Source organism: Myotis myotis, unplaced genomic scaffold (genome assembly GCF_014108235.1).
Source record: "Myotis myotis isolate mMyoMyo1 unplaced genomic scaffold, mMyoMyo1.p scaffold_m19_p_19, whole genome shotgun sequence".
In the NCBI taxonomy this organism is placed as follows: domain Eukaryota; kingdom Metazoa; phylum Chordata; class Mammalia; order Chiroptera; family Vespertilionidae; genus Myotis; species Myotis myotis.
In genome coordinates, this window is record NW_023416323.1 from 20088404 (window position 1) to 20104692 (window position 16289).

Here is a 16289-nt window from a genome sequence, read left to right on the forward strand (position 1 = left end):
TGTTCATTCTTAACTTTAAGTTCCTCAACATATTTATAATAGCTGTCTAAAATTCTTGTCTGCTTTCGATCATTATTGTTTTCTTAGTCTATTTATATTTCCTCATTTTGATTCCCACTTTCCTGCTTCTTCCCAGTAATTGCTAAGTGTCTAAATTTTTTGTTCTTCTTTTAAAGAGCAGCTTTACTTGGAAGACAGTTAAATTGTCTGCAGATCAGCTTTCAAGACTTGAATGTAAGCTCTGTTGGTATGGACTTATGGTGGCCTTTAATCTAGGGCTATTTAGCCTTCATATCAAGGCATGGCCCTTCTGGGGTCTCTATGAACTGTACCAGATGTTCAAAAAGGTCTCATTACTGTGTGGGATCTGAACTCTGCCATCTCTCAATTCTTTGTTTTAGTGCTGGGACTTGTTTAGCCTATAGCTTCCTAGTAGTTTGTTCTGTTCTCAGTAATTGTTCTTTGACCAACCATTTGAAATCTCATTCTAAGTATGCAGGGCACAGTATTCAGCTAGAGGCTCAATGAGACCCCATGCAGATGTGTGGGGCTCTTTCTCTGGGCAATGCCCTTCTCTCTGATACACTGGCCCACAAAGTCCAGCCACTGCCGCCTCCCTGATCCCCGATCTGTTTCCCCAACTCAGTGAGACCACCATGCTCTGTTCAGAATCCCCTTCCACGTACATGTATGATCCAGAAAGGTTCTCCAGGCAGAAAACCAGGGACATACATATCAGGGCTCTCTCCCTTTGCTTCCCTTCTCTCAGTGATCACAGTCTGCATGGCCAGTTGTCCAATGTTTGCAAACAGGTGTATCATAGTCTTTGTCCAGTTCTTTCTTTATTTGCAATGAAGAAAGGCAACCAGGACCTAGGCTTCCCTCCGGCCCCAGCTTCGTCCGGAATGACGTCCGGTCTAATTAGCATATTGTGCTTATATTATTATAGATTCTTTACTGAGCATGTCTTAGTGATACTAGAACACCAAAACTGTTTTAAAATCAAGGCTGGTAGAGGTCGGGAGACGGGTCACTGGAAGGTGATGACGAGAAGTGAGCCCTGGGCATGTGAGCACGTTCTGTATCCCGATGGGGCCTCAGCTACATGGGCGCGAACATTCACAGACCCTGCCCTGGCTGCTGTGCTTCATCACTGACCTATCTGTGGCATCATCCCGGGCACTGAAAGATTGCTGTTCGATTCCCAGTCAGGGCACCTGCCTCGGTTGGGGGCGCGATTGGTGGGAGCATTGCCCAGCTCATGGGTTTGATTCCTAGTCAGGGCACATACCCGGGTTGCGGGTTCAGTCCCTAGTGGGGGCATATACGGGAGGCAACCACTGACATTTCTCTCACATCAATGTTTCTTTCTCTCTCTCCCCTTTCCTCCCTCTAGAATCAATTACATAAATAAATAGTTATAAACAGACACCTACTGCATGACCCAGCAACATCTAGGTATTTATCCACGAGATATGAAAACACATGTCCATGCAAAAATCTGGGCACCAATGTTGACAGTAGCTTGATTCATCATCACTGGAAATTGGAAGCAGCCCAAATGTCTTTCTCCCGGCGAGTGATCCACATACACAGGAAGAGCACTGGGCAGAGAAAGGGGATGAGCCCCCGACAGGCACGCAGCAAGGATGACCCTCAAGGCATCGTGCTCAGGGAAAGATGCCTGACGGGAAGGCGGCACAAGTGTGACGCCACCGGTACGACGTTCTGGAATGGCGAAGCCTCAGGGACAGAAAGAGCCCACTGGTTGCCAGGGGCTGGAGGTGGGAAGGGGGTTGACTGCACAAGAGCACAAAGGAATTGGTGGGGGTGGGGCTGTTTCATATTTCTGATTGTGGTGGAAATCATACAACGCCGTGCATTTGCCAAAACTCACAGAACTGTATACCAAAAGGAGCGAATTTTATTGAGAGTAAATCATATTTTGCTTTAAAAAATAGATGATTACTGCCTAGGTGATAAGGCAAAGGGGGTTGAGAGAAAAGGAATAATTAATGCAGGTGTGGGAAAGGAAGCTGGTGACCCTTACGCTGAGACCAGTGGAAGGATGGGAGCTGTCATGGGATGGGGGGAGGGAGGGCGGGCAGGATTGCAGGTGGCGGGAACGGCATGCGTGACACACGCTCTGGGAGGGACTCACTTCCACAAGAGCAAAGGGTGTGTGTGCCCAGAAGGGAAGCAGGGCTCGGCTCACTCGGGGCCCGTTGAGTCTTGTAGTGGCATCGGAACTTACCTGGGGGCAATGGGGAGCCACCGAAGGTCTCAGAGCAGAAGCAGGATCTGGACAGATTTCTGGTTTGGAAAAATTGTTTCACGGCCAGCGGGCGAGCAGGATGAGGGAGCCACGCTGGAAGCAGGAAGAATGGTCAAACCGTTCTTTCCTTATGGTTGTGCATTCTTGGCCGAGACATTTTGTCCCTCACAGACATTAACCAAACACTTGCCATGTGCCAGGTACTGTTATAGAAACTGCGGGTACAGAAATGGGCCAAGAATTTCTGTGGCTCTTATGTTCTAATGGGAAGACAGACCACAAATAAGGAAACACATGCACAAGGTCACTTTAGGTGGGGGTGAGTGCTTTGAAAAAGCAGATGACTATAATGGGGGAGGGGAGGGGAGTATTTAGATATGGTATCAAGAAGGCCTCTTGGAGCCCTGGCTGGTGTGCTCAGTGGTTAGAGCATTGGCCTGCCCACCAAAGAGTCATAGGTTCAATTCCTGGTCAAGGGACATACCTGGGGTACTGGTTTGATCCCCAGACCCAGTTGGGGCACATTCAGGAGACAACTAATTGTCTCTCTCACATCGATGTTTCTCCTTCTACCTCCCTCTCCCTTTTTCTCCTTCCCCTCCACTCTCTAAAAAAAAGTCAATGGTGCCTGGCTGGTGTGGCTTAGTGTTTGAGCATCGACCTATGAACCAGGAGGTCACAGTTCGATTCCGGGTCAGGGCACATGCCCAGGTTGCAGGTTCAATCCCCAGTAGGGGGCATGCAGGAGGCAGCTGATCCATGATTCTCTCTCATCATTGATGTTTCTATCTCTCTCTCTCCCACTCCCTTCCTCTCTAAAATCAATAAAAATGTTTTTTTCTTAAAAAGACATTACTTTAAAAATAAAGTCAATGGAAAAGATATACTGGGATGAGGATTAACAACAACAAATAAAAGAAGGCCTATTGGAGGCGGTGACATTTGGGCAGAACCTGAGCAGGAAGAGGAGGGCTAAGTGAGGGCTGGAGAAGGAACTACTCGGGCAGTTGCAAAAACCCTAGAGAGAAACCTGATTGCTTCTGAGGGTCACCCGGTGGGTGCAGAACCAGAGTCCCTGGAACCCCTGGGGTGGGGCAGCTACACCCTCCCTGAGGTCTCCCCAGCAGAGGGGCGGAGCCTTCCCCTAGGAGGGCTGTGTCCACCTCCCGCCCCACACCCTCCATGCTTGCGTGAATCATCATTTATGGCCCCAAGTGGAGGGAAGGCCTGAGTGCATAAAAGCAGCTTTCCCCTTCGTTCCAAAGGTCACAGCTGTTGTCACTATAAACACTGCCCATGTTGACAAAATCACAGCAGCTCCAGACAGAGACACTTAGGGCACACCTGGGAAAGCCCATCTGGATTTTCAAATTAGAAAACAATAAAAATCCCAAAAAGACCGGAGCAAGCAAGTGCACGTCAGTGTCTGATAACTCATCTGCTACCCAGGTCCTCCCCGTCCAGAGAACTGGCCCTGCCCAGCCTCCTGGTGACTCACCTCCCCAGCCCCACCGCAGTGTCCTCAGGGGACGTTCTTTCACAGGCTGAACCTTTGTATCAGGTTTGAATTCAGCTGCCAACCAGCCAGCTGGACCACCAGTTTGTAAGGGGCCAGCATGTCACTGACAAGGTACATTCGTTTCCTGTGGCTGCACCTACGAGTACCACTACCTGGGTGGCTTAAAACAACTGAAACTTACTAATAGTTCAGGAGGCCAGAAGTCCAAGATCAAGGTGTCTGCAGGGTTGGTTCCCCTGGAGGCTCTGTCCCATGCCCCTTGCTCACTCTGGAAGCTGCCAGCAGCCCTCGGAGGCCCTCAGTGTGTAGCTGCATGACTCCAGTCTGTGCCCGTGGGTCACCTGGCATCTCCCACGTGTCTCTGTGTCTTCACACCATCTTCCCTCCCGGTCTGTCTGTGTCCTCTCTTCTTTTTGTAAAAACACCAGTCATTGGATTTAGGGCCCTAACCCAGGATGGTCTCATCTAAACTACATCGCCAAGGCCCCTATGTCCAAGTATGGTGACATTTTGAGGTTCTGAGTGGACAGGAATATGGGGTTGACACTACTCAATCTGGTGTGCAAGGTAACAAACAAGATGGAGAAAGCTGGGCTACCACGGGCCTCTGAGAGAATAGGAATGGCCAGCTGGCCCAGCTTACAGCTGAAAAGTTTACTGCAAAGGGTGAGGGTGAGACCTTCCCAGGATGTGCTTGGGTAAGAGTGGGTGGTGGCTAAACTGCCTTCGGAGGAGAGCGAGTCTATTCAAAAGCCAGCTGTGGGCGACTGGATTTTCCAAGACACCTGTCCATCCCATCTGCTCTCTCACAGTGTGACCTGACATTCCTCCTTTGAGAGGTGGGGTCTGGTCCTTGTAACTTTTCATAACTGACTCAGTAGCATGAGGCAGAGGGGACAATGCATGACAGTTTCCACCTGGCTCAGGACACATACCTCGGGAGCCCCAAGTTGACTTAAGAAGACCAGCTACCCTGAACTCACCATGTTGGAAAGGCTGCTTAGAGAGACTGCACAGAGAGATGCCTAGAGAGCCTCAGCTGCTCCAGCCTCCTCTGGCCAAGTCTTCCCAACCCAAGCACCAACAAAGACAGTGAAGAAGCCTTTGACCCCCTAGCTACTTTGACTCAATGGATAGAGCGTCGGCCTGCAAACTGAAGGGTCCTGGGTTTGATTCTGGCCAAGGGCACATGCCAGGGTTTTGGGCTCGATCCCCAGTGTGAGGCATGCAGGAGGCAGCTGATCAATGATTCTCTCTAATCATTGATATTTCTCTCTCTCTCCCCCTCTCCCTTCCTCTCTAAAATTAATAAAAATATACTTAAAGTAAAAGAAGCAGCTTTTGAGATGACCCTACCCTAAGTCAGCACCCACTGGCAACTGCTTAGGAGACCCAGAGCCAGACGGCTCCACCATTCCCGAATTCCTGACCCATAGAAACCATTAGAAATAATCAATGTGTACTGTGGCTTTAAGCCAATAAGTTTGGGAACAATTAGTTTTATAGCAATAGCTAACCAATATAAGGGGTTTGCTTTGCTGAGTGGGTCTTGCAAGTTTGGGGCAGAGCAGAATTGTCCAGGGCAGCAGAAGAGAGGCTTTCCTGGGACCTCTTCTTCTGCCTCTCCTCTAAATGAAATCTGAACAAGAATTTTTAAATGTTCATTTGAAGGGACACTGTACGATCCAAATGCCTTGGAGGGGCCCATATTCCAGTGTGGCACGCCTACGCACAAGCCGCTCTCTGCTTTCTCACTCTTCCCTCTGCCTGATGAATTCTGTTTCATCCCGTAGGATTCAGATCATGATGTTAAGGGGAAGAACAGGACAAATTCCACACATGTTATTTAAACTAACAGTTGAGCGTTGCTTTAAAGAAATAATGGAAACATACGTACACGTTTGCCATTAAATCTGAAATACATTAAAATTAAGATGTGTTAATGATTGGAAAGAGACACAGATGGATAGAGATGTGACCAAACAAACACGGGAAAATGTCCCTGGTGGATTTATAGGTGGTAGTTATAGGGAGGGGTCCTGTACAGTTTATCTTTAATGTGTGTTCCAAAATGTTCATAATAAAGTGTTGGGGAAATAATGAGAGCTAACAAAACACAGCAAATACAATGGGCCAGGTGTGCTTGTAAACCTTAACATCTGGGAACTCATTCAATCTACAGTCCAACCCCGTGAGGGAGGCGCTATTATTATCCCCATTTTATTCATGAGAAAGCTGGGCATAAAGAAGTTCAAACCAAGCCTAAGGTCTCAAGGCTGGAAAGGGATACAGGTGGGACTTGAGCCCAGGCTGTCAGCCCCAACACTGTGTACACTTAACCATGACAACATGTCACCTCTCACACAAGTACTGCTTTTCTAATCAGAGGAATTGATGAAATAAATAGAATACACTTAAAGTTTTATATCGTGGGCTTCTGCCATTCTTTGAGGCTGCCCAGTGAAACCTGCCCTCCTATGTCTAGAGCACCCCCTGTGAGGCCCACCTTGCCAAGGTGGAATTCAGAACCCTGCTTTCCCAGGCTCCCTTGCAGCTAGGACATTCCCTGTCAGTCAGGTGCACCAGCACCGGGCTTGTGTTCAGAAGCTGGAGAAGCAGGTGACAGAGGGCACGTGACTAGCGAAGGAATTGGCAAAGACACTGGGTGTGCAGCAGCAGCAGGACAAAGGCTGATGCCTCCGAGTCCAGCAGAACCCGGGGCACAGCTCCTCGGGAGCCATCCCAGGCCCGGTTCTGCTTTGAGCCATGCGGATTCTAGACCTGGGTCTCTGCTGTCCTGGGGTCGGCAGGCCAGCTAACATCCTTCAATAAATGTGTTTTTGCTAAAACTAGAATGGGTTCCTGCTCCACCTCCTACAACTGATGGAGATACACAGCCTCGTCAGGGGAGTCCCAGCTGGATAAAGAAACGACGTAGAGCTAAACGGCTGGAAAGGGGCTGTTGACAACCGCTGAGTAGAATGGGTGATACCCTACCAGGTAAGGGGAAATGGATACATGTACACACATATCCACTATCTCTGAAAAATCACTAAGAGAATGGTAACAGTGGCTGTCCTTCGGGAGGAGTTTGGGCAGCTGGGGCTCAGGCAGATGGATTTTAAACCTTTAGAATTCTGTACCTTTATAAATATTACCTGTCAATAACACAAATTCATGATTGAATTAATTAGGAAGGAAAAAGGGCGCGGGCTGGTGTGGCTCAGTTGGTCGGGCATGGTCTCTTGCGCCAAAAGGTTGCTGGTTCGATTCCCAGTAGGGGGCGCGCAGGAGACAGCCAATCACATTGGTGCTTCTCTTTGTCTCTCCCTCTCCCTTCCTCTCTCCCTAAAAATCAATTAAAATATTTTTAAAATAAATAATTAAAAGGACAAAGAAGTAGGAAACAGGATTAAATACTCATCATGGTGGTCCCTGGGTGGCTATTTTTCAACCTCTTTATACATGTCTGCATTTTTTTTTCAAATATCTCAGCATGAGGCTGTATATACTCTGATAATCAGGGAAAAAATGATACAATGAAAAAGAATTGGAGCCCACAGAATGGGAGAAGACATTTGAAAATCAAGTATCTGATAAGGGACTTGTATCTAGATTATATACAGAAATTCTATAACTCAATAATAAGATGAATAACCCCATTTAAAAATGAGCAAAAATCCAAACAGACATTTTCCCAAAGAAGGCATCCCAATGGGCAAACGGCACCTGGAAAGCGGCGCCTGTGCCGACTGCCCGTCAGTAGCCGTCTGGGAATTGCAAACTGCAACCACATGCGACCCCACTTCGCACCCACTGGGCTGGCGAAGACAGGCAGACCACGAAGCGTGTTCACAGATGGAAGGGAAGGCGGCCCTCGCCCTGCTGCCCTGCTGCCCTGCTGCGGGGGGTGTAAGATGGGGCAGCTGCTTTGGAAAACAATCGGCGGTTCCTCAAAACGTTAAACGTAGAGTCACTATCTGACTCAGCAAGTCCACTCCCAGGTGTACACCCGAGAGAACTGAAAACATGTGTCCGCACAAAAGCTTGTACAAGAACATTATAAGGGGCATTATTCATAACAGCCAAAAGGCGGAGACAACCCAGATGCATGTCAACCGGTGGGTAGATAAGCAAAACGTGCTCCCTCCATCCCATGGGATATAGTCAGCAACGAAGAGGAACCAGGCACGACACACGCCACAACATGGATGAGCCTTGATAACATGAAGCCAGTCGCAGAAAGCCACCTAGTGTCTCATTCCACTTACATAAAATGTCCAGAATACGCAGATCTGTGTGGACAGAAAATAAATCTGTGATTCAAGGTACTTAGGGAAATGGGGAGTGACGGCTCAGTGGGTACGGCTTTCTGTCTGGAGTGACAAAATGTTTTAAAATTGGTTGTCGTATACTCTGGTTTCTCTTCAGATCGTATAAATCTTTCACCTTTTAAAATTGTTTGTGGTGATGGTTTCACAATTCTGTGAATATACCGAAAAACCACTGAATTTTGTTAAATTGGTGAATAGTGTATAAATTCTATCTCAGTAAAGATATTAAAATTAAAAAAAAAAAGAACGAGAGGAAAATGTCCAACAATGTCTTTCTCTGAGACTTCCTCCTTTCTGTTTGAGGTGTATCTGTGTGTGTGTGTGTGAGTGTGTGTGTGTGTGAGTGTGAGTGTGTGTGGTGTGAGTGTGTGTAGGTGTGTATGTGTGTGTGTGTGAGTGTGTGTGTGTGAGTGTGTGTGTGTGTGAGTGTGTGTGTGAGTGTGTGTGTGAGTGTGTGTGGTGTGTGAGTGTGTGTGTGTGTGTGTGAGTGTGTGTGTGAGAGTGTGTGTGTTGAGAGTGTATGTGTGTGTGTGAGTGTGTGTGCGAGTGTGTGTGTGTGTGTGTGAGTGTGTGTGTGTCTGAGAGTGTATGTGTGTGTGTGTGTGTGAGTGTGTATGTGTGTGGTGTGAGTGTGTGTGTGAGAGTGTGTGTGTGAGTGTGTGTGTGTGTGCGTGTGTAATGTGTGTGTGTGTGTGTGTGTGTGTGGGGAGTGAGTTGTGAGTGTGTGTGAGAGTGTGTGTTTGGTGTGTGTGAGTGTGTGTGTGAGTGTGTGTGAGTGTGTGTGTGTGTGAGTGTGTGTGTGTGTGAGTGTGTGTATGTGTGTATGTGTGTGTGTGTGAGTGTGTGTGTGTGAGTGTGTGTGTGTGTGAGGTGTGTGTGTGAGTGTGTGTGTGAGTGGTGTGTGTGTGAGTGTGTGTGTGTGTGTGTGAGTGTGTGTGTGTGAGAGTGTGTGTGTTGAGAGTGTATGTGTGTGTGTGAGTGTGTGTGCGAGTGTGTGTGTGTGTGTGTGAGTGTGTGTGTGTCTGAGAGTGTATGTGTGTGTGTGTGTGTGAGTGTGTATGTGTGTGTGTGATGAGTGTGTGTGTGAGTGTGTGTGTGTGTGAGTGTGTGTGGCTGTTTTCAGGGCACAAAACTGGAGCCCAGCAAATGTCCATTGAATGAACGATGCACAGAGGACAGGACTGGCTGGCTGGAGGGGTGGATGGAGGTAACCACCTCGCAGGTGGCCCCCAGTGATCCTCGTCTCTGGGTATTAATGCCCTTGTGTTGCCTCCTCCAACACCAGACAGGGCCTGACTCTGACAGAATCCTGGAGAAGGGCCAGTGTGTGCTGTGTAAGGCAGGTTATAAAAGGCATTGCAGCTTCTGCTCTGGTTCCGTGGGCGGCTCTGGGGGGGAGTCAGTCACCATGTGTGAGGGCCGAGCGGCCCTTGGAGAGGCTCGCGTGGAGAGGGCTGAGGCTGCTCCGAGTTCCTGCCCCTCAGGAACCATGAGATGATGAATTGTTGTTGTTGTTGTTGAAACCACTAAGTCTGGGGGTCAGGAAGCAACAGATCCCTAATAGAGATTTCTAAAGGGAGGGATGGAGGGAGGGATGGATGGATGGAGGATAGGTGGGTAGGTGGATGGGTGAATGAAAGGGAGAATGGAAGGGAGGGAGGGAGGGAGGGACGGAAAATGGATGGATAATAGAATTTTTCAATTCGGGTCCCTCTTAGAACTTTCTTTTTTCACTCACTCAAATAAAGGAGATGCAACTACGCCATCCTGACTCTCTCTTTTCCGAACTCTCCGTTTGAGCTTGGTTCAGACTCGGCGACCAGCGGTGCACAAAAGATGCGAGGTCACTGCGCTTCCTACCACACTTCCTCTCCCGCGCCCAAAGTAGCAGCAAGTGGGGACGACTGGGATCTCCCACACGATTTCAGAAAACATGCGCAGAGGCCTGTGTGTCGGTTACAGGGCCCAGGGCTCCTGAGACGGATCAGACTTGGAACGAACCGCGAAGGAAGCGGGACAAGGTGCAGCTGCTGAAAGAACGACGATGACACTGCAGCAGCTGCATCTGGTCCAACGAGCAGCTCCCTCGCCTGTAACTCCCTTCACCTCTGCTCCCGGGTCCTCATCTATAACAAGGGCAGTGGCACCCTCCTCATGAAGTCCGACTCTTCGACACCAGCATTAATGCAAGTTTCAGGGAACCTGGGGCTTGGCTCACTTTCCCACCTGGCTCTGTCCTCCCCTGGCTCGTGCCAGTACATGGCGTGGCCTCCAGCACAGGCTCTGGCTCCAGCATGGCTCCTCCCCTGGGTGACCTTGGGCAAAATACTTAACCTCTCGGGGCCTCAGTGTCCTCATCTGTGAAATGGGAATGCTAACAATAGTAGCTGCCTCATAAGTGTGTTGTGAGGATTAAAGGAGATAACTTTACAAGTCACTTAGGCGAGTGGCGCATCGTCAGCTCTCCCCAAATGCTGGCAATAACCACAGCAAGCAGCACACAGCCCTGCGGTCCCCTCAGGCTCCGTCCGAAAGGCACAGGGGCGGTGGCAAGTTGTCCAGTTGGCTAAGCCTGACCACACCTTTTATCTTGTCTGACCCCTCACCCAACTTGAAGGGGGAGGGGGATTTCTAGCTTCACTTTACAGATCAGGGAACAGGGGCTCAGAGAGGCCAGGCAATTTTCCCAAGGACACACAGCTGATTCTTCTTCCTCCTGCATTTCCCTCACTTTGTCCTGTTGCCCGGGTGGTGACCTTTGTGAGGGTCGCCCCTTCTGATCGGGGCTGAGGAAGTCGGGGCGGCATTCCCACTGAAGTGCCTGGGACGCAGCAGGTGTCCAGGGAGTGTTTTTTCCATGGTGTCCTCCCTTTTTCCATAATAATTATTTTTAAAATAAAAAATAACAATGGAAAGCATTTTCACAAGTACCAGGGGCCAGGCATTTTTGACCTGTGATTCTACTTGACCTGCAGGACATACCCCAGGCCACACCCAGAGCAGGTGTTGGGCTCCCGGGGCATCTCTGCAAATAGGCCAGGCGGGCGGGGCCTGCCCAGTGCTGGGGAGGAGGGTCCCCGTCAGTGAGCTCCGCGAGGGCCATGCTAAGTCCTTCACCACAGCAGGGCCCGCGTGCCGACCCTTCCAGGTCCTCGGCGATGAACTGTGAAGGGATGTGCACTGCTCGTGAATTTCCACTCGCCTACCACCTGGTCTGAGGTGAAAGGAAGAGAAAACACTAATGGGGAAGGAATAGAAAAGGAAGGGAAGGGGGGTGGGGGGTGGGAGTTCCAGAGGCTTCCCTGTCCCCTCCTGTCACAGGTGGAGATGGCAACCGTAGAAGTGGGTCCCAAGGACCGGGGTCCCAGGTCCGCCCCCAGGCATGGTCCCCAAGGACCAGCGTCCTCACCTGCCGGCTCAGCCTCCACGTCCTCTGGGGTCGCTGCAGGCCAGCAGAAGCGGGTCTGGGATGGGGACCCAGGCCAGGCAAGCGGGCAGGCAGCACCCTCACACCTGTGTAGCCAACTCCAGAGGTGCCCAGCCTGGAGCACTGGCTGCTGCTCCAGGGTCATCTCATCTCGGCAGCCACCCCTCCTACCTGAGCCCCCAGCTAACTCTCTTCAAGGTGAGCGCCAGCGCCCGCCCCTTTCATCCCGGCCCAGGGCGCCTCTTCCCTCCGGCCCAGGGCGCCTCTTCCCTCCCTGCCATCGAGGCTGTGGCCTGTCCTCAGTCAACCACCCCCCTCATCCCTCCATCACTCGGCCGGGACTGGCCCGGTCATCAAGGACAGTGTGATCAAGGACAGTGTGATCAAGGTCGAAGGAAAGAAGAAGGCTCCTCCTGCCCGCGCCCGTTTCCCCTCTGGCCCTGGCCACAGCCCTCCTAGAGTTGGTATAAGGCATCACTTCCTGGATTTTGTGGTGAAAAGCTTAAGCCATGAACAGGGCGAGAGGAACTCCCTCCGGTGGAGAGATTCCCAGAGAACCAGAAAAGGGGGAAAGAGACCCGAGTCCTGGGGAGGGGCTGGGGCGGCTCCAAAGGGGCGCTCCATGGAGGGCCGGGGTTAGGCGGCGATTGGGGATCAGAGCTCAGCGAGAACACAGGTGCCACCAGGTCCCAGCGCTTCCTGAGTGCCAGGCGCCGGCTAAGAAAAGACTCTTCCAGGTACTTACTGCCACAGCCCCCAGGCGGGCGCCGCTCTCATCCCCCGGGCCCCCCTGCACCCCGCCCCCCTCCTCCGGCCCCGCTAAGGAAACTGAAGCACAGAGAAGGTAAGCGACTTGCCCACGGCCACCCCGCAGTGTCTAGCTCCGGATCCATACCTCCCTGTCTGTGGCCAGAGGGGCTTCCCCCATGCTTGGGTCTCACTTCAAACCTCAGGACTTGGGGCAATTCCTCAAAACCAAACAAGTGACCCAGCAGTCCCACTTCTGGACACACACCCCCAACACCGAGAGCAGGGATGCGAGCAGGTCTCCGCACACCCGCGCACACAGCAGCATTATTCACAAAAGCTAAGAGGTGGAAGCACCCACATGTCCCCTGACGGACGGATGGATAAGCAAAATGGGGTCCATTCATACAACGGACTGTTACCCAACCAGAAAAAGGAGGGAAACTCTGGCACCTGCTACGGCCGGATAAGCCTTGAGGACGTGGTGCTACACGAGCCCATCCTATAAAGACCAATCCTGAGGGAGTCCGCTGGTACAAGGCCGGCACAGCGGCCGGATTCACAGAGACAGACAGGGTGGTGGGTGGCGGGGGCTGGGGGTGGGGGAGGGGGGAGTTAGTGTTTAATGGGGCCAGAGTTTCAGTTTGGGAAGATGAGAAAATTCTGGAGATAGTGTGGTGGTTGCACAACCATGTGAATGTACACTAACTGTACACGTAGACACGGTCGAGATGGTTCCTTTTATGCGATGTGTATCTCACAACAAAAGCCAAGCCCAGGGCTTCGGCATGGCTCTGGGCCGGGCACTCCCCAACGATGACTGACCCTGATATTGTACCAAATGGGCCAGCCAGGGCTGAGAGGCTAAAACGAAAGAAAGGGGTGTTGTCACCCTGAGCTTGAGGGCCATGCCTGTGGCAGGCGGGAAGCCGGGGCTGCTGGGACAGGTGCAGGCGGAGACAGGACAGTCGCTGGGAGCAGACCTGGTGACTGTGACTGGCTCAGGTGACTGCAGGCTCTGCCTGTTAATAGCTAAGGCCATTATTAAACACGTGCTGCGCACCAGGCTCTGTGCTTAGCACAGTACATGTAGCAGCTCCTTTATTTTTTACCATAACTCTTGGAGACGTTATTACTTATGTCCATTGCACAGATGAGAAAACTGAGGCCCCGGGAGAAAGGCAACCTGCCAAAGGCCCCCAGCTAACAAGTGGCAGAGCCAGGCCTGGAACCTGCATCTTCCAATGCGCACCCTCTTCCCAGGCGGCACAGGCAGTCATTGCTGAGGTGCCCAGTGCTGGGCTGGGGCTGGGGTCTGGCTGTCTGGGCAGAGGTCCTGGACTTGGGCCACATCCTCCGTGGAAGTTGCTGGAAGCAGATTCAGCCCATGTGGAGCCCCCGGTCAGTGTTTGCTGTTTGGCTGAGAGAGAGTTCCAGGAGCCTGCTGGCCTCCCCTCCCCTCCCCACCCCCACTCTGGCTCTGGGGAGGCCTTGGGGAGGCGGGGATGGAAGCTGAGGTGGAGAACTGCCTTGGGCCCAGCTGGTGAGCCCTCTCAGGAGAGTCTCCAGGCCTCCTCGGCCTCGGCCTCGGCCTGGACGGCTGCCATGAGTGCGGCCACAGCTGCCTCCGCCCCGGGGAGAGGAGGAAGTGGTCAGAAGCAGCGAGAGAGAACCTTAAAAGAGGACGTGTCCCAACCCGCACTGCCCCCCCCTTCCCCCCGGTGGGGGACAGGGGGCCGACTGGCCTGTGCTTCTTGGAACCTCCCACCCGGGAAGACGGAACCTACTTGAACCTCACAGGGACGCCCTGAAAACACTCTAGAATTCTGAGGCCTCCGGCCTGGGGAACCCCAAGGCCCAGGGGCCGGCACTCGGCAGGCCCAGAGGCCCTGAGGTACCGGGTGGCGGGCCTCATGGTGAGAAGGCCCTCTGGAGTCTTGGGTTCAAATCCTGGCCCTGCTGTGCGCTAGCTCGGTGGTCAGGGAGAGGCTGCTTCCCTCCTCTGGGCCCGTTTCCTCGTCTGCACATGGAGATAACAAGAGTCCCTACCTGTAAAGGTTGCGGCGAGAGCTCAGTGAGGGGCCGGATGCACAGTGCCAAGTGCAATGCCTGGTGTGCAACGGAGTTTAAAAAAGAGCAGCTGCCCGGCCGGTGTGGCTCAGTGGTTGAGCATCGACCTATGAACCAGGAGGTCACGGTTCGATTCCCGATCAGGGCACATGGCCGGGTTGCAGGCTCGATCCCCAGTGTGGGTTGAGCAGGAGGCAGCCGATCCATGATCCTCTCACTCATCATTGATGTTTCTATCTGTCTCCCCCTCTCCCTTCCTCTCTGAAATCAATAAAAGTATTTTTTTAAAAAATAACAGCTATTGTTATGTTTGGGGCATCTCTGAGGACCCGGGCTGACTGGCTGCCTCCCTTCTCTGGGAGGCTGGACCGGGGCTGGCAGGCTCCACTAGGAAGGGCTTGGCAGCAAGAGGGAGCCGGGCACAGGCTATGTCCAGAGATAACCAGCCATGCTGCTGCCACAAATGGAGGGAGAATCAGAAAAATCTTCCAGACAAACATGGAGGATCCCCATCTCTCCAGGTCTGCTCTGAGCCCTCTCCGCTAGCACAGCCCAGTCCCCAAACACGTCCAGAGGAGGCACCGCCAACACACCGCACCGCACTGCACAGGAGCCCAGGACACTGGCTCAGGGGCTGAGCCCCAAGGCCGCTGCCTTGCCCTGGATGCAGAATTGCTGTGTCTGTTGCTGCCACCATCTTGAGGCTAGTTCTGCAGAAATATCCATCGCACTCCAGCTTACGGTGCAGGAGCTGTTTACAGATCTTCTGTTCTGCCAGTAAGAAGCAGGCAACAGGGCTGGGCCCCCAGTGCGGTGAGGTAAGTGCCTGGGGTGGGGCCCTGCGAGGGAGTGCCCCCTGGAATCCTGTGTCCTTGAATTGGCAGTCAATCTCCAGTTCCCATCACTCACCCCTCTTTCACACATCCATCTCCACTTTCAAACTGTTCGCTGAGAACCAAACAATATACTTTACTAGAGGCCTGGTGCACGACATTTGTGCACTATGGGGGCGGGGGGGGGGGGGCGTCCCTGAGCCCAGCCTGCACCCTCTTGCAGTCTGGGACCCCTCAAGTGATGTCCGTGAGCCTGGCTTCTGGCTGAGCGGTGCTCCCCCTGTGGAGTGCGCTGATCACCAGAGGGCAGCTCCTGTGTTGTGCATCTGCCCCCTGGTGGTCAGTGTGCATCATAGCGACCGGTCGTTCTGCCATTTGGTCGATTTGCATATTAGGGTTTTATTATATAGGATAGGAACATCCTAGATTTAAAAGAAGGGAAGGGCCAAAACCAGTTTGGCTCAGTGGATAGAGCGTTGGCCTGTGGACTGAAGGGTCCCGGGTTCGATTCCGGTCAGGGGCATGTACCTGGGTTGCGGGCACATCCCCAGTGGGGGGTGTGCAGGAGGCAGCTGATCGATGTTTCTCTCTCATCGATGTTTCTGACTCTCTTTCTCTCTCCTTTCCTCTCTGTAAAAAAATCAATAAAATATATTAAAAAAAAAAAAAAAAAAAAAAAGAAGGGAAGGAATGGGAGTGATGCTTTTAGCAGGAAACTTCCTTACTTTTCAGAGCCCTTCATCTCACAGGATAATTCATTACATTAAGTCTGAGGTGCTCTCTGCTTTACATTCTGAAACCTCTTTTCCTAAATACCCTCATAAAGGAAGCATCGGAAATCTAAATAGAAACTGTTATTGTGAGATGCGGTGCCAGGATTTTACAACACTTATGTGTGACAAAAGACCAAGGGACAGCAAATGTTTCAGCAATTCACACATTGGCCAACTTAAAAGAAAAATGGTCAGCCGCAGTCATCTTCAGAGAAATGAAAATAAAATACTACGTTGACATTCTAGTCAAATAATGTGCTAACTTCAGAAATTGTTTTCTAAGTTTGCTCAAACATATATCTCTATGTGGA